The following is a 22,141-nucleotide window of genomic DNA, read 5'->3' as shown; positions in this document are numbered from 1 at the left end:
ATGAAAGAGCTGCCCCAGAGAGCAGCACTACACAGGAGCTTGGGCCCTGCAGGACAGTAGGGCCATTCCCCTTGTGGAATGAAATCAGAGCCCCGCCTCTCTCACTGTCCAGCTGCCAGGGCTGTGGACCTGAGCTTCGTGGCTCACACAGGAATAGACAGAGGGTGAGGTGACTCCAGTACCTGCTTTTGCTGGTCTAATCCAGCCTGAGATCATCCTAGCATCAGCCCTCTGCCAGAGTCTTTTTTTTCCCTCCTTTTATTAGGGGTTCATACAACAATAACCCCAATCCGTGCATACATCAATCTTATAAAGCACATTTGGACATTCATTGCGCTCATTATTCTCAAAATATCTTCTCTCCACCCAAGCCCCTGGCCTCAGCTCCTCATTCCCCACCCCTTCTCACTACCCCTCTCTCACAAATCCTTGATAATTTACTAATTATTATTTGGTCATATCTTGCACTGTCTGATATCCCCCCTTCACCCCTTTATCTTTTGAGGTTAAATGTAGATCCTTGTAATTTGTTCCCCCCCGCCCCCCCATCCAACCTGCCGTCCCTCCACCCTCCCAGTATCTCCATTCATAACACTGGTCCTCAAGGGCTCATCTGCCAAGAATTCCCTGTCTTTCCACTTCCTATCTTTCCCAGTGCACATTGTCTGGTCTAGCCAGATTTGTAAGTTATAATTGGGATCTTGATAGTGAGGGGAGAGGAAACATTGCGGAGCTAGAGGAAAGTTGTGTTTCATTGTTGCTGTCTCGCACCCTGTCTTGGCTCGTCTTGTCCCCGAGACCTTTCTTAAGGGAATGTCCAGTGGACTGCAAATGGGCTTTGGGTCTCTACCCAGCACTCCCCGCTCATTCGCAATGATAAGATTTTTTTGTACTGATGGTGCCAGGTCCCTTTGAATCCTCCTGATCCCACAGGCTGGTAGGCTTACTCCCTGTGGGCTTTGTTGCTTCTGAGCTAGATGGCCGCTCGCTTACCCTTCAAGCCTTTAAGACCTCAGCTGCCAAAATTTTTGATAGCTTGGCACCATCATCTTTCTTGATCACAATTGCTTATGCAACCACTTAGTCTTCAGTGATCGTGTCGGGAAGGTGAGCATTATGGAATGCCAATGTAATAGTACCAAGTATTCTTGCATTGAGATCGTACTTGAGTGCAGGCCAAAAGGCCATCTGCTACCTTAATACGAAACCTATAAAAATATGGACATAGGGCTATTTCCCTATGCTCACAGATACATATATTTACATAAGTCCGTGCCTTTATTTAGACCTCTCTAAATCGCCAATGCTTCTTAGGTCGCTCTGCTATTCCCCTTCATCTCCCTCTTGTGCCCACTGCCATGCTCAGTCTTCATTTGGGTTTCAGTCATTCCTCTTGGTTCCTTTACCCTTGGTCACGCCCTACCAGGCTTCCTACATCGCCCTCACCACGGATTTGTATCTACTTGTTGTTCCCCTGTCTCTGGCTTTCTTAACACCACTCCCTTTCCCCCCAATTCCCTTTCTCTCGTGGACCCCCAGAAGTGTTGGGCCACCTTTTTCTCTCCTGAGATTGTTCATCCAGCATCTCTTTTGAGACATACAGTAGAGGTAATAACATGCACAAACACAAGACAGAGCAAAAGCATGCACCAAAAGAAAGAAAACAGCCAAAATCCAATGACCATAAAAGAAAACACAACTCATCAAGACAGGAAAGCTCATAGTCAGTTTACGGACTGTTTGTTGGCCTTAGGAGTGTTTTCCAGTCCAGTGTGTGCGGGCACCAAGTCCTGCCCCCAAAGGCCTCCTTTGGCATTCCTTGGGCACCTTGCTGCTCCATTTCCTTGCGCTTCTGCTGCACCCCCTTAGTGTTATGCTTCGCTGTGGTGGGATCAGGTCGCTGCAATTCCCACACTGTGTCTCCAGTGTTGTCCCTTCTAGGGCTATGGGTCTTTGAGGGACGTCGTGTCTCATCGTGGGGCTGGCCATGTGGTCTTCTATGTGGAATGGCTTCTCTGAGTGGGAACATCATCCTCCAGGCCTGGTGGGCCAAGATGGGCTCCACTCTCCCCTCCTCCCCCTTCATCTGCTCCGTGTGTTCCCATGAGATATGTCCCTCTCCCAGAGCTGCAGATCCACGCCATCCTATGAAAAAACATATTCTGGATGGGGAGGGGGAAGGATCTGCTCAGATCTTTGGAAGGTTCAGGAGAGAGTGACTGCTCAGCTGGGCACAGGCATGTGGGGCTCCGAGCTCTGGCTCCAGACACTGGTTGGGAATATGGCTTTGTTGTTAACCAGTTGTGTTCCTGTGGGTCAATACCTTTGTCTTTTTGAGTGAGTTTTCTCATCTGGAAAGTAAAGGTAGTCCCTTGTCCAGACTCCCATGCCACTAAGTTACCGAGAGGGGTTAACCAGAGCCTCATTCAAACAATAGGTACCTGTCAGGCGCATTCTACATCTGGGCTGGTGATTCAGAGCCCAGGACAATGATAATGTCCAAGAGGTGATATAGGTGGCTTCGTATTGAAACAGGACGATTTTGTCCGCCGCTGATGTTCACCGGCCACCTCAACTCCTGCTCAAAAGAGTTTCACTGGCTCAACAGCCGAGCCGGGAGCCAGTGCCATGAAAACCATGTGGCCAACTGCGAAAAAAGGACAGAGAGACATTTTTCACCTTGATGGCTTGGCAAGCCCCCCAGTCTCCATGCAAACCTTCTGGTGTGCGTTATCTTTGGAAGCAATCATATGCTGACAGTAATTTAAATCTTTCCTTTGACAATGTGCCCGTTCTCTTTTTTGAACCCGAGAAGATGGCCCCTGTGTTCTCCAAGACATTTACTGGGATCCTGGGGTCAGTAAAACAGAGCCCTGACACCTTCCTTCAGCTTCCTCAAGCATTATTGTCTCTCGCTTGGGTTTCTCTAGGCGAGGACGAGGCCCGTCCTCTCTAGTGGAGGATTGTCCGTCTCTCCTGGGGTTTTCAATGCAGTGGTTTTTCCAATGTCTGCCTTTTCTGTAGCAGGCACATGGATCCTTTTTCCTCGGGACTTGGCGGTGCCACAGGTCAGTCTCTCCGTGAGGGGGCCATGATCTCTTTTCCTGATTCTCTAGTGTGTCTCATAGCAATTCCTAGTATTTTAGCTATTTCTTTGTCTCTGTCGTGGTAGGGTCCTCTGTATTGTGATACAACCTCTAAGGCACTTCTACCAAATCACTAAGATTGTTCCCTTGATATGCTTCCCATTTCTTTATCATGTCTGAGGCGGGCTGAGTAATACAGGCAATACTTTTGCCCTCTTGTTCTCGAGGGCCTCTGGATCAAAAGGGGTATACAGCCCGCAGGCTTCCATCAGCCACTCTAGAAAGGTAGGACCCTGAAAATTCTCACTGACCTTAGGTAAATGCATAGGTTTCCTAGCTGTCCCACGGAGGCCCTGCTAGAAAACCTGGTGCTACCTGGCGAGGCCCTCGGGGCCTTACTAGGAGTTTGGGTCCCCCATTGTTCGTGCAGTGGCAAAAAGAGTTTCTCTCAAGCGGGGAGTGCCAGCTGGCTGACCATCAGGTCTATTGACTGCTTTCTGGGCCTCTGTCTGGAAGGGCTCCTGTTCCTCTGTTGTGACCAGCACCTGGAGAAGTGGCTGGCAGTTGTCTGAGGTGGGCTGATGCATGTGTAAAAGCTTGTCTAGCAAAGAAATCAGACCTTGTGGTTTGTCAGAAAAGGGGATTTTGTTGACTCCAATGATGTAATCCCTGGAAGAAAAGGGGACATGTACCCAAAGAGAGACTCGGGGGTCTTCCCCAGGTGTTGGGGCTGCTTGCCTTAAGCAGAGACTGCAGCTGCCGAGTGATCCTTTTCGGGGGTTGAGCAGACATGCCATCCCTAGTGCACGTGTTGTGGGGTGAATTTAAAGAGGGTTGTATATCTCTCTCTGGCCCCCGGGAACTGATAGGCAGGCAGCGGTCCCAATGGGTCCTAAGCCAGCTCTCCTGCTCCCCCGGTCCTCCTGCAAAGTGGTATAAAGACGACAGGGAGGGGGATGGGGAGGGGAGGGACGGCCTCCACCTTGGTGGTTTTAGTAACTTGGACCAGTTGTTTTTCTGGTCATGCCATGTTTCCTGAACTCATGGAAACAAGAACCCTTTCTGTTGGGGGAGGGAGCAAGTCTTTTATAGATGCTGGCTTATTAGTGGCCATGTCAATCCACACATCCATGTCAGAGATCAGATCGGGATGTCCTGGTTGCCCATAGCAGAATTATGACCTCTGAGGAGTAGGGTGAGGGAAAACGAGTCTTGCGTGGGCCCATCGGGGACTCCTTCTACCCAATCAACTTTAAACAAATTGCAGAGTCTCCAGGTTTTAGGGTTGAAACCGCGTGCTCTTTGTGAGTGCCTAGAGCAGGGGTCCTCAAACGACAGCCTGTGGGCCACATGGGCACAGCCGAGGACATTGATCCTGTCAGCCATGTGTTTGTGCCCCGTTTGTTGGTTTGTTTTTAACTTCAAAATAAGATGTGTGCAGTGTGCCTTGGAATTTGTTCATAGTTGTTTTTGAAACTATAGTCCGGCACTCCAATGGGTCGGAGGGACAGTGAACTGGTCCCTCTTTAAAGAGTTGAAGGACCCCTGCCCTAGAGAAATCAGAAATTCTCTAATTCTGGGGAGAGCACTCCTGTACCGGTGGTCTCCTTTCTATACAGGCACAGACAGTGGCAGTCGGAGCTCAGTGCTCCTGGAAATGTTGTAGCGGCTGTCCATTCCCAGAAAAAAACAACTCACACCGTCGGCAAGTTCAACAGAAAAAGTTTTATTTCCTCAGCAGGGTGTGTCACCCCTCTTGACAGGAGTCTGAGCAGCCCCGAGTCTAATTTTCCGAAGGTTTTTATACCTTTGCAAGGTGCAGGTGTGCAAGCACGAAGAGGGAGAAGTAGGGTATTTGGGTTAGCCATTCCTAGTTGAACACAAAGGCTCTGGTCATTCTTGCAAGCCTTCCGATCATCCATTTCTTTGGTGACATTCCCTTGGACTAAGTCTGCACAGCCTACCTCCCCAATATCAGCTGGTTTATTGACAGTTCATAGCTACTTTATTTTCTTTTCATGGTGGCTTCTGTCAGCCCCAAATGGCTTCACTCTTGTCAAGGCTGTTTAAGCTTTTCCCAGAGATCCCACATAGCCGCCATTGTGGCCGAAGGGAAACAGGGTCTTTGACCCTGGCCAAGAAGGCACCCACCAGTCCAAACATGTGGAAGGGTGCTGCCTAGGGAGCTGGGTGAGGAGGCCTGGGAGTTAGCCCTGCCTTGTCCCGGGAGCCAAATGTTTCCCTTTTCCCCTCCATTCCCTTACCTTTCTCCTGGCTTTTCAAACAAGCTGCTCTAGCCCTATAACGCCGAGCACGAAATTGTCATCATATTGAATTAAAACGTATCTGGTACCCAAATTATAAATTATAAATGTGACCATTTGGTTACATTTAAAAACCATTGAACATTTTATATCTTTTAAATATATTTTGAATGCCATCTATATTGATAGCTATGAAAGTAAAGAATAAAAACAAAAAAAATTATTTCCTGAATTTAAAACTGGAGGCGTTATAGGGCTAGTGTTCTACCAGTTTAGGTTGGTTCCTTGTTACAGGCTGGTTTTCCGTTGCCCAGGCTTAGGCCAATGGCGTTCGGAAGCCTAGCCGGACTAAGTGTTCCCTTTACGCTTTCAGTGATGCTGCTTTAGGCACTTTGGGGGACAGCTCTTCCTTAATACCCAGCTCCCCTGCCATGATGTTCCAGCCAGAAATTCCAATTTCCCTTAAGGTTCCCTTCCCTTCTGAGATTTGAGCGTCTGCCCCGCCAGCAGGCGTCTTGCAGGGCCGTGGGGCCATCCCAAGCAGTAGTCCTCCTAGCCTGTAGTCCAGAAAAATGGTTAGACCTAAAGTCGCCCTCAGCGACTGGTCTTTGACCCCTTCCCTCGGGCTGTGGCATCTGCCTGAGGCATCAGATTCAGGGCAACCCAGGGGTGCACTCTCAAGCGGGGTTATTGACCGGGAGGCAGCAAGCTGTCAATCGCCTCCTTGTTTTGTGCTTTCTAGATGGGACTTAGCAGCTTGATGCTCAGGAATTGCCCCCTTGCATGAATCCTGTCCAATTGGGATAGAGTTGATACACAGAGGCTGGGCGAACAAAAGCTGATAGATTCACTGTGGAACTCTATTTGGCCACAATATCTTTTTGAGAAAGGAGAATGGTGGCCAGAGAATGGTACACTTTCCCTTCCAACCGTGATTCACCTGGAACAGTTCTATAGAGTGATGGGAAAGTGGGCGGAGATGCCAGAACTTAGAGCATTTCTCCTCTTGAGGAGCAATAGGAGACCTTCATCCCCCGTGCACCCAGGAACCCCTAAGGCAGGCGTCCTCAAACTGTGGCCCTTGGGGCACATGTGGCCCGCTGCCATTTATCCCACCCTCAGGGTGTTTTGCTGCCACTGCCTGTCCTGCTCAGCAGCCGACTCTTGCAGTGTGCATAGGAATTTGTTCATTTTTTTTTTTTAAAAACGATAGTCTGGCCCTCTAACGGTGGGAGGGACAGTGAACTGGCCCTCTGTGTAAACAATTTGAGGACCCCTGCCCTAAGGGATCCTGGACTTTAGGTTACTATTTTCCCAGCCCTGAAACCTCCCTAAACATTCTACCCGTAGTAGAGGCACCAGGGGAATTTGGTCCCCGGGTAATTTACAAGCCTTATGCTCATATGGAACCCAAGAAAATTAAAAATGACACAGGCAGTTACTCTACTTTTGATCCCTGTTGACTCCGCCTGTAGTATCCCAATATTACAATTTAACCCTATAACGCCGAGCAAGACCTTCCGTGACATTTAAGAAATGAATATATATGGATCTATATTGATAACTATGAAAGGAATGAATCCAAACAAAAAATTTTTTGCCCCCAAATTTAAAATTGAGGCGTTATAGGGTTAAAAAGAAGGATGTTTCTTATAAGTAGGTCCAAGACCTTAGGATCATAAATGAAGCAGTGATCCCACTGCACCCAGTAGTGCCCAAACTTTGGACCCTCCTAGGGGAATTTGTGAACGCTTTTACCCCCGTGCCTGTCCTTAGAATGAACAAACACACATGCCTGATAACACTAAGGTTTTTACTTACTTCCTGTGATACTCACCTACTTTCAAGGGCACTTCCACCTCACAATTCTAGCCTTGTCTCAGTTAAAGTGTTCACCCCTTTGTCCTTTTGTTGGTTTTTCCAGAAATTCTCAAGTTACCAAGGCCCGTAATCCAAGTGTGCCAGCTCCAGGACCACCATCTCCTGGACCACTTCAACCTTATCCATCCTAGCCCTGATTGCACAACCCCTCCCAGCAGAGCAGGAAGGGTGTGGACCCAAAGCCCCACATCGCCCATTTTGCCAGCAGGAAGTAGCTAGAGATGTCGTCGCCCAGTACCCCAGAGATTTGGGTCCATATCTCTTCAGGGTGTAAATGTTAGGTAGCTAGCATAGGGACTGGGGTGTCCATTACACATGCTCAGAGGGCCCAGTTAGCGGCCCAGGAAGGAGTGGCACACTGTGCGTGCTCAGAGGTCCAGGTTTCCGGCCAGGAAGGGCAGGTACACCTAGGTGGGCGCTGCACCTGCCTCGACCCACGTAGGCCAAGTATATTCAATTCAGCCACTGGGATCGACCAGGGTTGCCCACCACCCCTCCCTAGCTCTCTCCTAAACCTCACTTGGATCACAAACCAGGCTCTGGCGTGAATTCTTTCTCACGCAGAACCAAGGACAGAGGGATATCTGTCCCCAGAGAGATCTGACCAACCCAGGAAAGCTCTTTAGAGGCAGCAGGACTGGACATGAGTGACTGGTGGATACTGTTCAGATGCATGGCTCTCTGCTTGGCAGGGTTTTCAGTCTCCGCTGACTGGAACGGAGGAGGTAGTACATCTGGATCACATAGTATCCATGTCCACAAATGAGCTGCTCATTCCACAGTCCTGACAGTGCCTTTGGAAAACCCTCTGTTTGGGAATGTCACTTCTTGGAGATGGCAGTGGCAGGGGCTGGGACCCAGTGATGCTGCCTCTTACTCCCAGTTGCCAGTTTCGGGATCCTGATTCTATCTCTTACAGGATCAGTTAGTGGGCTTGGTGTCTGCCTCAGGCTTTGTTCCCCGAGGTCCTCCACCTAGGGGGTGGTGTGTGTGCATGAGCAGAGGCTTTTGCCAATCCCCCATGAATTGTAGAGCTCCCATGGTGTGGGCTCCATGAAAGAGCTGCCCCAGAGAGCAGCACTACACAGGAGGTTGGGCCCTGCAGGACAGTAGGGCCATTCCCCTTGTGGAATGAAATCAGAGCCCCGCCTCTCTCACTGTCCAGCTGCCAGGGCTGTGGACCTGAGCTTCGTGGCTCACACAGGAATAGACAGAGGGTGAGGTGACTCCAGTACCTGCTTTTGCTGGTCTAATCCAGCCTGAGATCATCCTAGCATCAGCCCTCTGCCAGAGTCTTTTTTTCCCTCCTTTTATTAGGGGTTCATACAACAATAACCCCAATCCGTGCATACATCAATCTTATAAAGCACATTTGGACATTCATTGCGCTCATTATTCTCAAAATATCTTCTCTCCACCCAAGCCCCTGGCCTCAGCTCCTCATTCCCCACCCCTTCTCACTACCCCTCTCTCACAAATCCTTGATAATTTACTAATTATTATTTGGTCATATCTTGCACTGTCTGATATCCCCCCTTCACCCCTTTATCTTTTGAGGTTAAATGTAGATCCTTGTAATTTGTTCCCCCCCGCCCCCCCATCCAACCTACCGTCCCTCCACCCTCCCAGTATCTCCATTCATAACACTGGTCCTCAAGGGCTCATCTGCCAAGAATTCCCTGTCTTTCCACTTCCTATCTTTCCCAGTGCACATTGTCTGGTCTAGCCAGATTTGTAAGTTATAATTGGGATCTTGATAGTGAGGGGAGAGGAAACATTGCGGAGCTAGAGGAAAGTTGTGTTTCATTGTTGCTGTCTCGCACCCTGTCTTGGCTCGTCTTGTCCCCGAGACCTTTCTTAAGGGAATGTCCAGTGGACTGCAAATGGGCTTTGGGTCTCTACCCAGCACTCCCCGCTCATTCGCAATGATAAGATTTTTTTGTACTGATGGTGCCAGGTCCCTTTGAATCCTCCTGATCCCACAGGCTGGTAGGCTTACTCCCTGTGGGCTTTGTTGCTTCTGAGCTAGATGGCCGCTCGCTTACCCTTCAAGCCTTTAAGACCTCAGCTGCCAAAATTTTTGATAGCTTGGCACCATCATCTTTCTTGATCACAATTGCTTATGCAACCACTTAGTCTTCAGTGATCGTGTCGGGAAGGTGAGCATTATGGAATGCCAATGTAATAGTACCAAGTATTCTTGCATTGAGATCGTACTTGAGTGCAGGCCAAAAGGCCATCTGCTACCTTAATACGAAACCTATAAAAATATGGACATAGGGCTATTTCCCTATGCTCACAGATACATATATTTACATAAGTCCGTGCCTTTATTTAGACCTCTCTAAATCGCCAATGCTTCTTAGGTCGCTCTGCTATTCCCCTTCATCTCCCTCTTGTGCCCACTGCCATGCTCAGTCTTCATTTGGGTTTCAGTCATTCCTCTTGGTTCCTTTACCCTTGGTCACGCCCTACCAGGCTTCCTACATCGCCCTCACCACGGATTTGTATCTACTTATTGTTCCCCTGTCTCTGGCTTTCTTAACACCACTCCCTTTCCCCCCAACTCCCTTTCTCTCGTGGACCCCCAGAAGTGTTGGGCCACCTTTTTCTCTCCTGAGATTGTTCATCCAGCATCTCTTTTGAGACATACAGTAGAGGTAATAACATGCACAAACACAAGACAGAGCAAAAGCATGCACCAAAAGAAAGAAAACAGCCAAAATCCAATGACCATAAAAGAAAACACAACTCATCAAGACAGGAAAGCTCATAGTCAGTTTACGGACTGTTTGTTGGCCTTAGGAGTGTTTTCCAGTCCAGTGTGTGCGGGCACCAAGTCCTGCCCCCAAAGGCCTCCTTTGGCATTCCTTGGGCACCTTGCTGCTCCATTTCCTTGCGCTTCTGCTGCACCCCCTTAGTGTTATGCTTCGCTGTGGTGGGATCAGGTCGCTGCAATTCCCACACTGTGTCTCCAGTGTTGTCCCTTCTAGGGCTATGGGTCTTTGAGGGACGTCGTGTCTCATCGTGGGGCTGGCCATGTGGTCTTCTATGTGGAATGGCTTCTCTGAGTGGGAACATCATCCTCCAGGCCTGGTGGGCCAAGATGGGCTCCACTCTCCCCTCCTCCCCCTTCATCTGCTCCGTGTGTTCCCATGAGATATGTCCCTCTCCCAGAGCTGCAGATCCACGCCATCCTATGAAAAAATATATTCTGGATGGGGAGGGGGAAGGATCTGCTCAGATCTTTGGAAGGTTCAGGAGAGAGTGACTGCTCAGCTGGGCACAGGCATGTGGGGCTCCGAGCTCTGGCTCCAGACACTGGTTGGGAATATGGCTTTGTTGTTAACCAGTTGTGTTCCTGTGGGTCAATACCTTTGTCTTTTTGAGTGAGTTTTCTCATCTGGAAAGTAAAGGTAGTCCCTTGTCCAGACTCCCATGCCACTAAGTTACCGAGAGGGGTTAACCAGAGCCTCATTCAAACAATAGGTACCTGTCAGGCGCATTCTACATCTGGGCTGGTGATTCAGAGCCCAGGACAATGATAATGTCCAAGAGGTGATATAGGTGGCTTCGTATTGAAACAGGACGATTTTGTCCGCCGCTGATGTTCACCGGCCACCTCAACTCCTGCTCAAAAGAGTTTCACTGGCTCAACAGCCGAGCCGGGAGCCAGTGCCATGAAAACCATGTGGCCAACTGCGAAAAAAGGACAGAGAGACATTTTTCACCTTGATGGCTTGGCAAGCCCCCCAGTCTCCATGCAAACCTTCTGGTGTGCGTTATCTTTGGAAGCAATCATATGCTGACAGTAATTTAAATCTTTCCTTTGACAATGTGCCCGTTCTCTTTTTTGAACCTGAGAAGATGGCCCCTGTGTTCTCCAAGACATTTACTGGGATCCTGGGGTCAGTAAAACAGAGCCCTGACACCTTCCTTCAGCTTCCTCAAGCATTATTGTCTCTCGCTTGGGTTTCTCTAGGCGAGGACGAGGCCCGTCCTCTCTAGTGGAGGATTGTCCGTCTCTCCTGGGGTTTTCAATGCAGTGGTTTTTCCAATGTCTGCCTTTTCTGTAGCAGGCACATGGATCCTTTTTCCTCGGGACTTGGCGGTGCCACAGGTCAGTCTCTCCGTGAGGGGGCCATGATCTCTTTTCCTGATTCTCTAGTGTGTCTCATAGCAATTCCTAGTATTTTAGCTATTTCTTTGTCTCTGTCGTGGTAGGGTCCTCTGTATTGTGATACAACCTCTAAGGCACTTCTACCAAATCACTAAGATTGTTCCCTTGATATGCTTCCCATTTCTTTATCATGTCTGAGGCGGGCTGAGTAATACAGGCAATACTTTTGCCCTCTTGTTCTCGAGGGCCTCTGGATCAAAAGGGGTATACAGCCCGCAGGCTTCCATCAGCCACTCTAGAAAGGTAGGACCCTGAAAATTCTCACTGACCTTAGGTAAATGCATAGGTTTCCTAGCTGTCCCGCGGAGGCCCTGCTAGAAAACCTGGTGCTACCTGGCGAGGCCCTCGGGGCCTTACTAGGAGTTTGGGTCCCCCATTGTTCGTGCAGTGGCAAAAAGAGTTTCTCTCAAGCGGGGAGTGCCAGCTGGCTGACCATCAGGTCTATTGACTGCTTTCTGGGCCTCTGTCTGGAAGGGCTCCTGTTCCTCTGTTGTGACCAGCACCTGGAGAAGTGGCTGGCAGTTGTCTGAGGTGGGCTGATGCATGTGTAAAAGCTTGTCTAGCAAAGAAATCAGACCTTGTGGTTTGTCAGAAAAGGGGATTTTGTTGACTCCAATGATGTAATCCCTGGAAGAAAAGGGGACATGTACCCAAAGAGAGACTCGGGGGTCTTCCCCAGGTGTTGGGGCTGCTTGCCTTAAGCAGAGACTGCAGCTGCCGAGTGATCCTTCTCGGGGGTTGAGCAGACATGCCAGCCCTAGTGCACGTGTTGTGGGGTGAATTTAAAGAGGGTTGTATATCTCTCTCTGGCCCCCGGGAACTGATAGGCAGGCAGCGGTCCCAATGGGTCCTAAGCCAGCTCTCCTGCACCCCCGGTCCTCCTCCAAAGTGGTATAAAGACGACAGGGAGGGGGATGGGGAGGGGAGGGACGGCCTCCACCTTGGTGGTTTTAGTAACTTGGACCAGTTGTTTTTCTGGTCATGCCATGTTTCCTGAACTCATGGAAACAAGAACCCTTTCTGTTGGGGGAGGGAGCAAGTCTTTTATAGATGCTGGCTTATTAGTGGCCATGTCAATCCACACATCCATGTCAGAGATCAGATCGGGATGTCCTGGTTGCCCATAGCAGAATTATGACCTCTGAGGAGTAGGGTGAGGGAAAACGAGTCTTGCGTGGGCCCATCGGGGACTCCTTCTACCCAATCAACTTTAAACAAATTGCAGAGTCTCCAGGTTTTAGGGTTGAAACCGCGTGCTCTTTGTGAGTGCCTAGAGCAGGGGTCCTCAAACGACAGCCTGTGGGCCACATGGGCACAGCCGAGGACATTGATCCTGTCAGCCATGTGTTTGTGCCCCGTTTGTTGGTTTGTTTTTAACTTCAAAATAAGATGTGTGCAGTGTGCCTTGGAATTTGTTCATAGTTGTTTTTGAAACTATAGTCCGGCACTCCAATGGGTCGGAGGGACAGTGAACTGGTCCCTCTTTAAAGAGTTGAAGGACCCCTGCCCTAGAGAAATCAGAAATTCTCTAATTCTGGGGAGAGCACTCCTGTACCGGTGGTCTCCTTTCTATACAGGCACAGACAGTGGCAGTCGGAGCTCAGTGCTCCTGGAAATGTTGTAGCGGCTGTCCATTCCCAGAAAAAAACAACTCACACCGTCGGCAAGTTCAACAGAAAAAGTTTTATTTCCTCAGCAGGGTGTGTCACCCCTCTTGACAGGAGTCTGAGCAGCCCCGAGTCTAATTTTCCGAAGGTTTTTATACCTTTGCAAGGTGCAGGTGTGCAAGCACGAAGAGGGAGAAGTAGGGTATTTGGGTTAGCCATTCCTAGTTGAACACAAAGGCTCTGGTCATTCTTGCAAGCCTTCCGATCATCCATTTCTTTGGTGACATTCCCTTGGACTAAGTCTGCACAGCCTACCTCCCCAATATCAGCTGGTTTATTGACAGTTCATAGCTACTTTATTTTCTTTTCATGGTGGCTTCTGTCAGCCCCAAATGGCTTCACTCTTGTCAAGGCTGTTTAAGCTTTTCCCAGAGATCCCACATAGCCGCCATTGTGGCCGAAGGGAAACAGGGTCTTTGACCCTGGCCAAGAAGGCACCCACCAGTCCAAACATGTGGAAGGGTGCTGCCTAGGGAGCTGGGTGAGGAGGCCTGGGAGTTAGCCCTGCCTTGTCCCGGGAGCCAAATGTTTCCCTTTTCCCCTCCATTCCCTTACCTTTCTCCTGGCTTTTCAAACAAGCTGCTCTAGCCCTATAACGCCGAGCACGAAATTGTCATCATATTGAATTAAAACGTATCTGGTACCCAAATTATAAATTATAAATGTGACCATTTGGTTACATTTAAAAACCATTGAACATTTTATATCTTTTAAATATATTTTGAATGCCATCTATATTGATAGCTATGAAAGTAAAGAATAAAAACAAAAAAAAATTATTTCCTGAATTTAAAACTGGAGGCGTTATAGGGCTAGTGTTCTACCAGTTTAGGTTGGTTCCTTGTTACAGGCTGGTTTTCCGTTGCCCAGGCTTAGGCCAATGGCGTTCGGAAGCCTAGCCGGACTAAGTGTTCCCTTTACGCTTTCAGTGATGCTGCTTTAGGCACTTTGGGGGACAGCTCTTCCTTAATACCCAGCTCCCCTGCCATGATGTTCCAGCCAGAAATTCCAATTTCCCTTAAGGTTCCCTTCCCTTCTGAGATTTGAGCGTCTGCCCCGCCAGCAGGCGTCTTGCAGGGCCGTGGGGCCATCCCAAGCAGTAGTCCTCCTAGCCTGTAGTCCAGAAAAATGGTTAGACCTAAAGTCGCCCTCAGCGACTGGTCTTTGACCCCTTCCCTCGGGCTGTGGCATCTGCCTGAGGCATCAGATTCAGGGCAACCCAGGGGTGCACTCTCAAGCGGGGTTATTGACCGGGAGGCAGCAAGCTGTCAATCGCCTCCTTGTTTTGTGCTTTCTAGATGGGACTTAGCAGCTTGATGCTCAGGAATTGCCCCCTTGCATGAATCCTGTCCAATTGGGATAGAGTTGATACACAGAGGCTGGGCGAACAAAAGCTGATAGATTCACTTTGGAACTCTATTTGGCCACAATATCTTTTTGAGAAAGGAGAATGGTGGCCAGAGAATGGTACACTTTCCCTTCCAACCGTGATTCACCTGGAACAGTTCTATAGAGTGATGGGAAAGTGGGCGGAGATGCCAGAACTTAGAGCATTTCTCCTCTTGAGGAGCAATAGGAGACCTTCATCCCCCGTGCACCCAGGAACCCCTAAGGCAGGCGTCCTCAAACTGTGGCCCTTGGGGCACATGTGGCCCGCTGCCATTTATCCCACCCTCAGGGTGTTTTGCTGCCACTGCCTGTCCTGCTCAGCAGCCAACTCTTGCAGTGTGCATAGGAATTTGTTCATTTTTTTTTTTTAAAAAACGATAGTCTGGCCCTCCAACGGTGGGAGGGACAGTGAACTGGCCCTCTGTGTAAACAATTTGAGGACCCCTGCCCTAAGGGATCCTGGACTTTAGGTTACTATTTTCCCAGCCCTGAAACCTCCCTAAACATTCTACCCGTAGTAGAGGCACCAGGGGAATTTGGTCCCCGGGTAATTTACAAGCCTTATGCTCATATGGAACCCAAGAAAATTAAAAATGACACAGGCAGTTACTCTACTTTTGATCCCTGTTGACTCTGCCTGTAGTATCCCAATATTACAATTTAACCCTATAACGCCGAGCAAGACCTTCCGTAACATTTAAGAAATGAATATATATGGATCTATATTGATAACTATGAAAGGAATGAATCCAAACAAAAAATTTTTTGCCCCCAAATTTAAAATTGAGGCGTTATAGGGTTAAAAAGAAGGATGTTTCTTATAAGTAGGTCCAAGACCTTAGGATCATAAATGAAGCAGTGATCCCACTGCACCCAGTAGTGCCCAAACTTTGGACCCTCCTAGGGGAATTTGTGAACGCTTTTACCCCCGTGCCTGTCCTTAGAATGAACAAACACACATGCCTGATAACACTAAGGTTTTTACTTACTTCCTGTGATACTCACCTACTTTCAAGGGCACTTCCACCTCACAATTCTAGCCTTGTCTCAGTTAAAGTGTTCACCCCTTTGTCCTTTTGTTGGTTTTTCCAGAAATTCTCAAGTTACCAAGGCCCGTAATCCAAGTGTGCCAGCTCCAGGACCACCATCTCCTGGACCACTTCAACCTTATCCATCCTAGCCCTGATTGCACAACCCCTCCCAGCAGAGCAGGAAGGGTGTGGACCCAAAGCCCCACATCGCCCATTTTGCCAGCAGGAAGTAGCTAGAGATGTCGTCGCCCAGTACCCCAGAGATTTGGGTCCATATCTCTTCAGGGTGTAAATGTTAGGTAGCTAGCATAGGGACTGGGGTGTCCATTACACATGCTCAGAGGGCCCAGTTAGCGGCCCAGGAAGGAGTGGCACACTGTGCGTGCTCAGACGTCCAGGTTTCCGGCCAGGAAGGGCAGGTACACCTAGGTGGGCGCTGCACCTGCCTCGACCCACGTAGGCCAAGTATATTCAATTCAGCCACTGGGATCGACCAGGGTTGCCCACCACCCCTCCCTAGCTCTCTCCTAAACCTCACTTGGATCACAAACCAGGCTCTGGCGTGAATTCTTTCTCACGCAGAACCAAGGACAGAGGGATATCTGTCCCCAGAGAGATCTGACCAACCCAGGAAAGCTCTTTAGAGGCAGCAGGACTGGACATGAGTGACTGGTGGATACTGTTCAGATGCATGGCTCTCTGCTTGGCAGGGTTTTCAGTCTCCGCTGACTGGAACGGAGGAGGTAGTACATCTGGATCACATAGTATCCATGTCCACAAATGAGCTGCTCATTCCACAGTCCTGACAGTGCCTTTGGAAAACCCTCTGTTTGGGAATGTCACTTCTTGGAGATGGCAGTGGCAGGGGCTGGGACCCAGTGATGCTGCCTCTTACTCCCAGTTGCCAGTTTCGGGATCCTGATTCTATCTCTTACAGGATCAGTTAGTGGGCTTGGTGTCTGCCTCAGGCTTTGTTCCCCGAGGTCCTCCACCTAGGGGGTGGTGTGTGTGCATGAGCAGAGGCTTTTGCCAATCCCCCATGAATTGTAGAGCTCCCATGGTGTGGGCTCCATGAAAGAGCTGCCCCAGAGAGCAGCACTACACAGGAGGTTGGGCCCTGCAGGACAGTAGGGCCATTCCCCTTGTGGAATGAAATCAGAGCCCCGCCTCTCTCACTGTCCAGCTGCCAGGGCTGTGGACCTGAGCTTCGTGGCTCACACAGGAATAGACAGAGGGTGAGGTGACTCCAGTACCTGCTTTTGCTGGTCTAATCCAGCCTGAGATCATGCTAGCATCAGCCCTCTGCCAGAGTCTTTTTTTCCCTCCTTTTATTAGGGGTTCATACAACAATAACCCCAATCCGTGCATACATCAATCTTATAAAGCACATTTGGACATTCATTGCGCTCATTATTCTCAAAATATCTTCTCTCCACCCAAGCCCCTGGCCTCAGCTCCTCATTCCCCACCCCTTCTCACTACCCCTCTCTCACAAATCCTTGATAATTTACTAATTATTGTTTGGTCATATCTTGCACTGTCTGATATCCCCCCTTCACCCCTTTATCTTTTGAGGTTAAATGTAGATCCTTGTAATTTGTTCCCCCCCGCCCCCCCATCCAACCTACCGTCCCTCCACCCTCCCAGTATCTCCATTCATAACACTGGTCCTCAAGGGCTCATCTGCCAAGAATTCCCTGTCTTTCCACTTCCTATCTTTCCCAGTGCACATTGTCTGGTCTAGCCAGATTTGTAAGTTATAATTGGGATCTTGATAGTGAGGGGAGAGGAAACATTGCGGAGCTAGAGGAAAGTTGTGTTTCATTGTTGCTGTCTCGCACCCTGTCTTGGCTCGTCTTGTCCCCGAGACCTTTCTTAAGGGAATGTCCAGTGGACTGCAAATGGGCTTTGGGTCTCTACCCAGCACTCCCCGCTCATTCGCAATGATAAGATTTTTTTGTACTGATGGTGCCAGGTCCCTTTGAATCCTCCTGATCCCACAGGCTGGTAGGCTTACTCCCTGTGGGCTTTGTTGCTTCTGAGCTAGATGGCCGCTCGCTTACCCTTCAAGCCTTTAAGACCTCAGCTGCCAAAATTTTTGATAGCTTGGCACCATCATCTTTCTTGATCACAAATGCTTATGCAACCACTTAGTCTTCAGTGATCGTGTCGGGAAGGTGAGCATTATGGAATGCCAATGTAATAGTACCAAGTATTCTTGCATTGAGATCGTACTTGAGTGCAGGCCAAAAGGCCATCTGCTACCTTAATACGAAACCTATAAAAATATGGACATAGGGCTATTTCCCTATGCTCACAGATACATATATTTACATAAGTCCGTGCCTTTATTTAGACCTCTCTAAATCGCCAATGCTTCTTAGGTCGCTCTGCTATTCCCCTTCATCTCCCTCTTGTGCCCACTGCCATGCTCAGTCTTCATTTGGGTTTCAGTCATTCCTCTTGGTTCCTTTACCCTTGGTCACGCCCTACCAGGCTTCCTACATCGCCCTCACCACGGATTTGTATCTACTTGTTGTTCCCCTGTCTCTGGCTTTCTTAACACCACTCCCTTTCCCCCCAATTCCCTTTCTCTCGTGGACCCCCAGAAGTGTTGGGCCACCTTTTTCTCTCCTGAGATTGTTCATCCAGCATCTCTTTTGAGACATACAGTAGAGGTAATAACATGCACAAACACAAGACAGAGCAAAAGCATGCACCAAAAGAAAGAAAACAGCCAAAATCCAATGACCATAAAAGAAAACACAACTCATCAAGACAGGAAAGCTCATAGTCAGTTTACGGACTGTTTGTTGGCCTTAGGAGTGTTTTCCAGTCCAGTGTGTGCGGGCACCAAGTCCTGCCCCCAAAGGCCTCCTTTGGCATTCCTTGGGCACCTTGCTGCTCCATTTCCTTGCGCTTCTGCTGCACCCCCTTAGTGTTATGCTTCGCTGTGGTGGGATCAGGTCGCTGCAATTCCCACACTGTGTCTCCAGTGTTGTCCCTTCTAGGGCTATGGGTCTTTGAGGGACGTCGTGTCTCATCGTGGGGCTGGCCATGTGGTCTTCTATGTGGAATGGCTTCTCTGAGTGGGAACATCATCCTCCAGGCCTGGTGGGCCAAGATGGGCTCCACTCTCCTCTCCTCCCCCTTCATCTGCTCCGTGTGTTCCCATGAGATATGTCCCTCTCCCAGAGCTGCAGATCCACGCCATCCTATGAAAAAACATATTCTGGATGGGGAGGGGGAAGGATCTGCTCAGATCTTTGGAAGGTTCAGGAGAGAGTGACTGCTCAGCTGGGCACAGGCATGTGGGGCTCCGAGCTCTGGCTCCAGACACTGGTTGGGAATATGGCTTTGTTGTTAACCAGTTGTGTTCCTGTGGGTCAATACCTTTGTCTTTTTGAGTGAGTTTTCTCATCTGGAAAGTAAAGGTAGTCCCTTGTCCAGACTCCCATGCCACTAAGTTACCGAGAGGGGTTAACCAGAGCCTCATTCAAACAATAGGTACCTGTCAGGCGCATTCTACATCTGGGCTGGTGATTCAGAGCCCAGGACAATGATAATGTCCAAGAGGTGATATAGGTGGCTTCGTATTGAAACAGGACGATTTTGTCCGCCGCTGATGTTCACCGGCCACCTCAACTCCTGCTCAAAAGAGTTTCACTGGCTCAACAGCCGAGCCGGGAGCCAGTGCCATGAAAACCATGTGGCCAACTGCGAAAAAAGGACAGAGAGACATTTTTCACCTTGATGGCTTGGCAAGCCCCCCAGTCTCCATGCAAACCTTCTGGTGTGCGTTATCTTTGGAAGCAATCATATGCTGACAGTAATTTAAATCTTTCCTTTGACAATGTGCCCGTTCTCTTTTTTGAACCTGAGAAGATGGCCCCTGTGTTCTCCATGACATTTACTGGGATCCTGGGGTCAGTAAAACAGAGCCCTGACACCTTCCTTCAGCTTCCTCAAGCATTATTGTCTCTCGCTTGGGTTTCTCTAGGCGAGGACGAGGCCCGTCCTCTCTAGTGGAGGATTGTCCGTCTCTCCTGGGGTTTTCAATGCAGTGGTTTTTCCAATGTCTGCCTTTTCTGTAGCAGGCACATGGATCCTTTTTCCTCGGGACTTGGCGGTGCCACAGGTCAGTCTCTCCGTGAGGGGGCCATGATCTCTTTTCCTGATTCTCTAGTGTGTCTCATAGCAATTCCTAGTATTTTAGCTATTTCTTTGTCTCTGTCGTGGTAGGGTCCTCTGTATTGTGATACAACCTCTAAGGCACTTCTACCAAATCACTAAGATTGTTCCCTTGATATGCTTCCCATTTCTTTATCATGTCTGAGGCGGGCTGAGTAATACAGGCAATACTTTTGCCCTCTTGTTCTCGAGGGCCTCTGGATCAAAAGGGGTATACAGCCCGCAGGCTTCCATCAGCCACTCTAGAAATGTAGGACCTTGAAAATTCTCACTGACCTTAGGTAAATGCATAGGTTTCCTAGCTGTCCCGCGGAGGCCCTGCTAGAAAACCTGGTGCTACCTGGCGAGGCCCTCGGGGCCTTACTAGGAGTTTGGGTCCCCCATTGTTCGTGCAGTGGCAAAAAGAGTTTCTCTCAAGCGGGGAGTGCCAGCTGGCTGACCATCAGGTCTATTGACTGCTTTCTGGGCCTCTGTCTGGAAGGGCTCCTGTTCCTCTGTTGTGACCAGCACCTGGAGAAGTGGCTGGCAGTTGTCTGAGGTGGGCTGATGCATGTGTAAAAGCTTGTCTAGCAAAGAAATCAGACCTTGTGGTTTGTCAGAAAAGGGGATTTTGTTGACTCCAATGATGTAATCCCTGGAAGAAAAGGGGACACGTACCCAAAGAGAGACTCGGGGGTCTTCCCCCGGTGTTGGGGCTGCTTGCCTTAAGCAGAGACTGCAGCTGCCGAGTGATCCTTCTCGGGGGTTGAGCAGACATGCCAGCCCTAGTGCACGTGTTGTGGGGTGAATTTAAAGAGGGTTGTATATCTCTCTCTGGCCCCCGGGAACTGATAGGCAGGCAGCGGTCCCAATGGGTCCTAAGCCAGCTCTCCTGCTCCCCCGGTCCTCCTGCAAAGTGGTATAAAGACGACAGGGAGGGGGATGGGGAGGGGAGGGACGGCCTCCACCTTGGTGGTTTTAGTAACTTGGACCAGTTGTTTTTCTGGTCATGCCATGTTTCCTGAACTCATGGAAACAAGAACCCTTTCTGTTGGGGGAGGGAGCAAGTCTTTTATAGATGCTGGCTTATTAGTGGCCATGTCAATCCACACATCCATGTCAGAGATCAGATCGGGATGTCCTGGTTGCCCATAGCAGAATTATGACCTCTGAGGAGTAGGGTGAGGGAAAACGAGTCTTGCGTGGGCCCATCGGGGACTCCTTCTACCCAATCAACTTTAAACAAATTGCAGAGTCTCCAGGTTTTAGGGTTGAAACCGCGTGCTCTTTGTGAGTGCCTAGAGCAGGGGTCCTCAAACGACAGCCTGTGGGCCACATGGGCACAGCCGAGGACATTGATCCTGTCAGCCATGTGTTTGTGCCCCGTTTGTTGGTTTGTTTTTAACTTCAAAATAAGATGTGTGCAGTGTGCCTTGGAATTTGTTCATAGTTGTTTTTGAAACTATAGTCCGGCACTCCAATGGGTCGGAGGGACAGTGAACTGGTCCCTCTTTAAAGAGTTGAAGGACCCCTGCCCTAGAGAAATCAGAAATTCTCTAGTTCTGGGGAGAGCACTCCTGTACCGGTGGTCTCCTTTCTATACAGGCACAGACAGTGGCAGTCGGAGCTCAGTGCTCCTGGAAATGTTGTAGCGGCTGTCCATTCCCAGAAAAAAACAACTCACACCGTCGGCAAGTTCAACAGAAAAAGTTTTATTTCCTCAGCAGGGTGTGTCACCCCTCTTGACAGGAGTCTGAGCAGCCCCGAGTCTAATTTTCCGAAGGTTTTTATACCTTTGCAAGGTGCAGGTGTGCAAGCACGAAGAGGGAGAAGTAGGGTATTTGGGTTAGCCATTCCTAGTTGAACACAAAGGCTCTGGTCATTCTTGCAAGCCTTCCGATCATCCATTTCTTTGGTGACATTCCCTTGGACTAAGTCTGCACAGCCTACCTCCCCAATATCAGCTGGTTTATTGACAGTTCATAGCTACTTTATTTTCTTTTCATGGTGGCTTCTGTCAGCCCCAAATGGCTTCACTCTTGTCAAGGCTGTTTAAGCTTTTCCCAGAGATCCCACATAGCCGCCATTGTGGCCGAAGGGAAACAGGGTCTTTGACCCTGGCCAAGAAGGCACCCACCAGTCCAAACATGTGGAAGGGTGCTGCCTAGGGAGCTGGGTGAGGAGGCCTGGGAGTTAGCCCTGCCTTGTCCCGGGAGCCAAATGTTTCCCTTTTCCCCTCCATTCCCTTACCTTTCTCCTGGCTTTTCAAACAAGCTGCTCTAGCCCTATAACGCCGAGCACGAAATTGTCATCATATTGAATTAAAACGTATCTGGTACCCAAATTATAAATTATAAATGTGACCATTTGGTTACATTTAAAAACCATTGAACATTTTATATCTTTTAAATATATTTTGAATGCCATCTATATTGATAGCTATGAAAGTAAAGAATAAAAACAAAAAAAAAAT

Source organism: Tenrec ecaudatus, chromosome 9 (genome assembly GCF_050624435.1).
Source record: "Tenrec ecaudatus isolate mTenEca1 chromosome 9, mTenEca1.hap1, whole genome shotgun sequence".
NCBI classification, from domain to species: domain Eukaryota; kingdom Metazoa; phylum Chordata; class Mammalia; order Afrosoricida; family Tenrecidae; genus Tenrec; species Tenrec ecaudatus.
The sequence above is the reverse complement of the archived record's forward strand: the minus strand, read 5'-3'. Positions refer to the sequence as shown.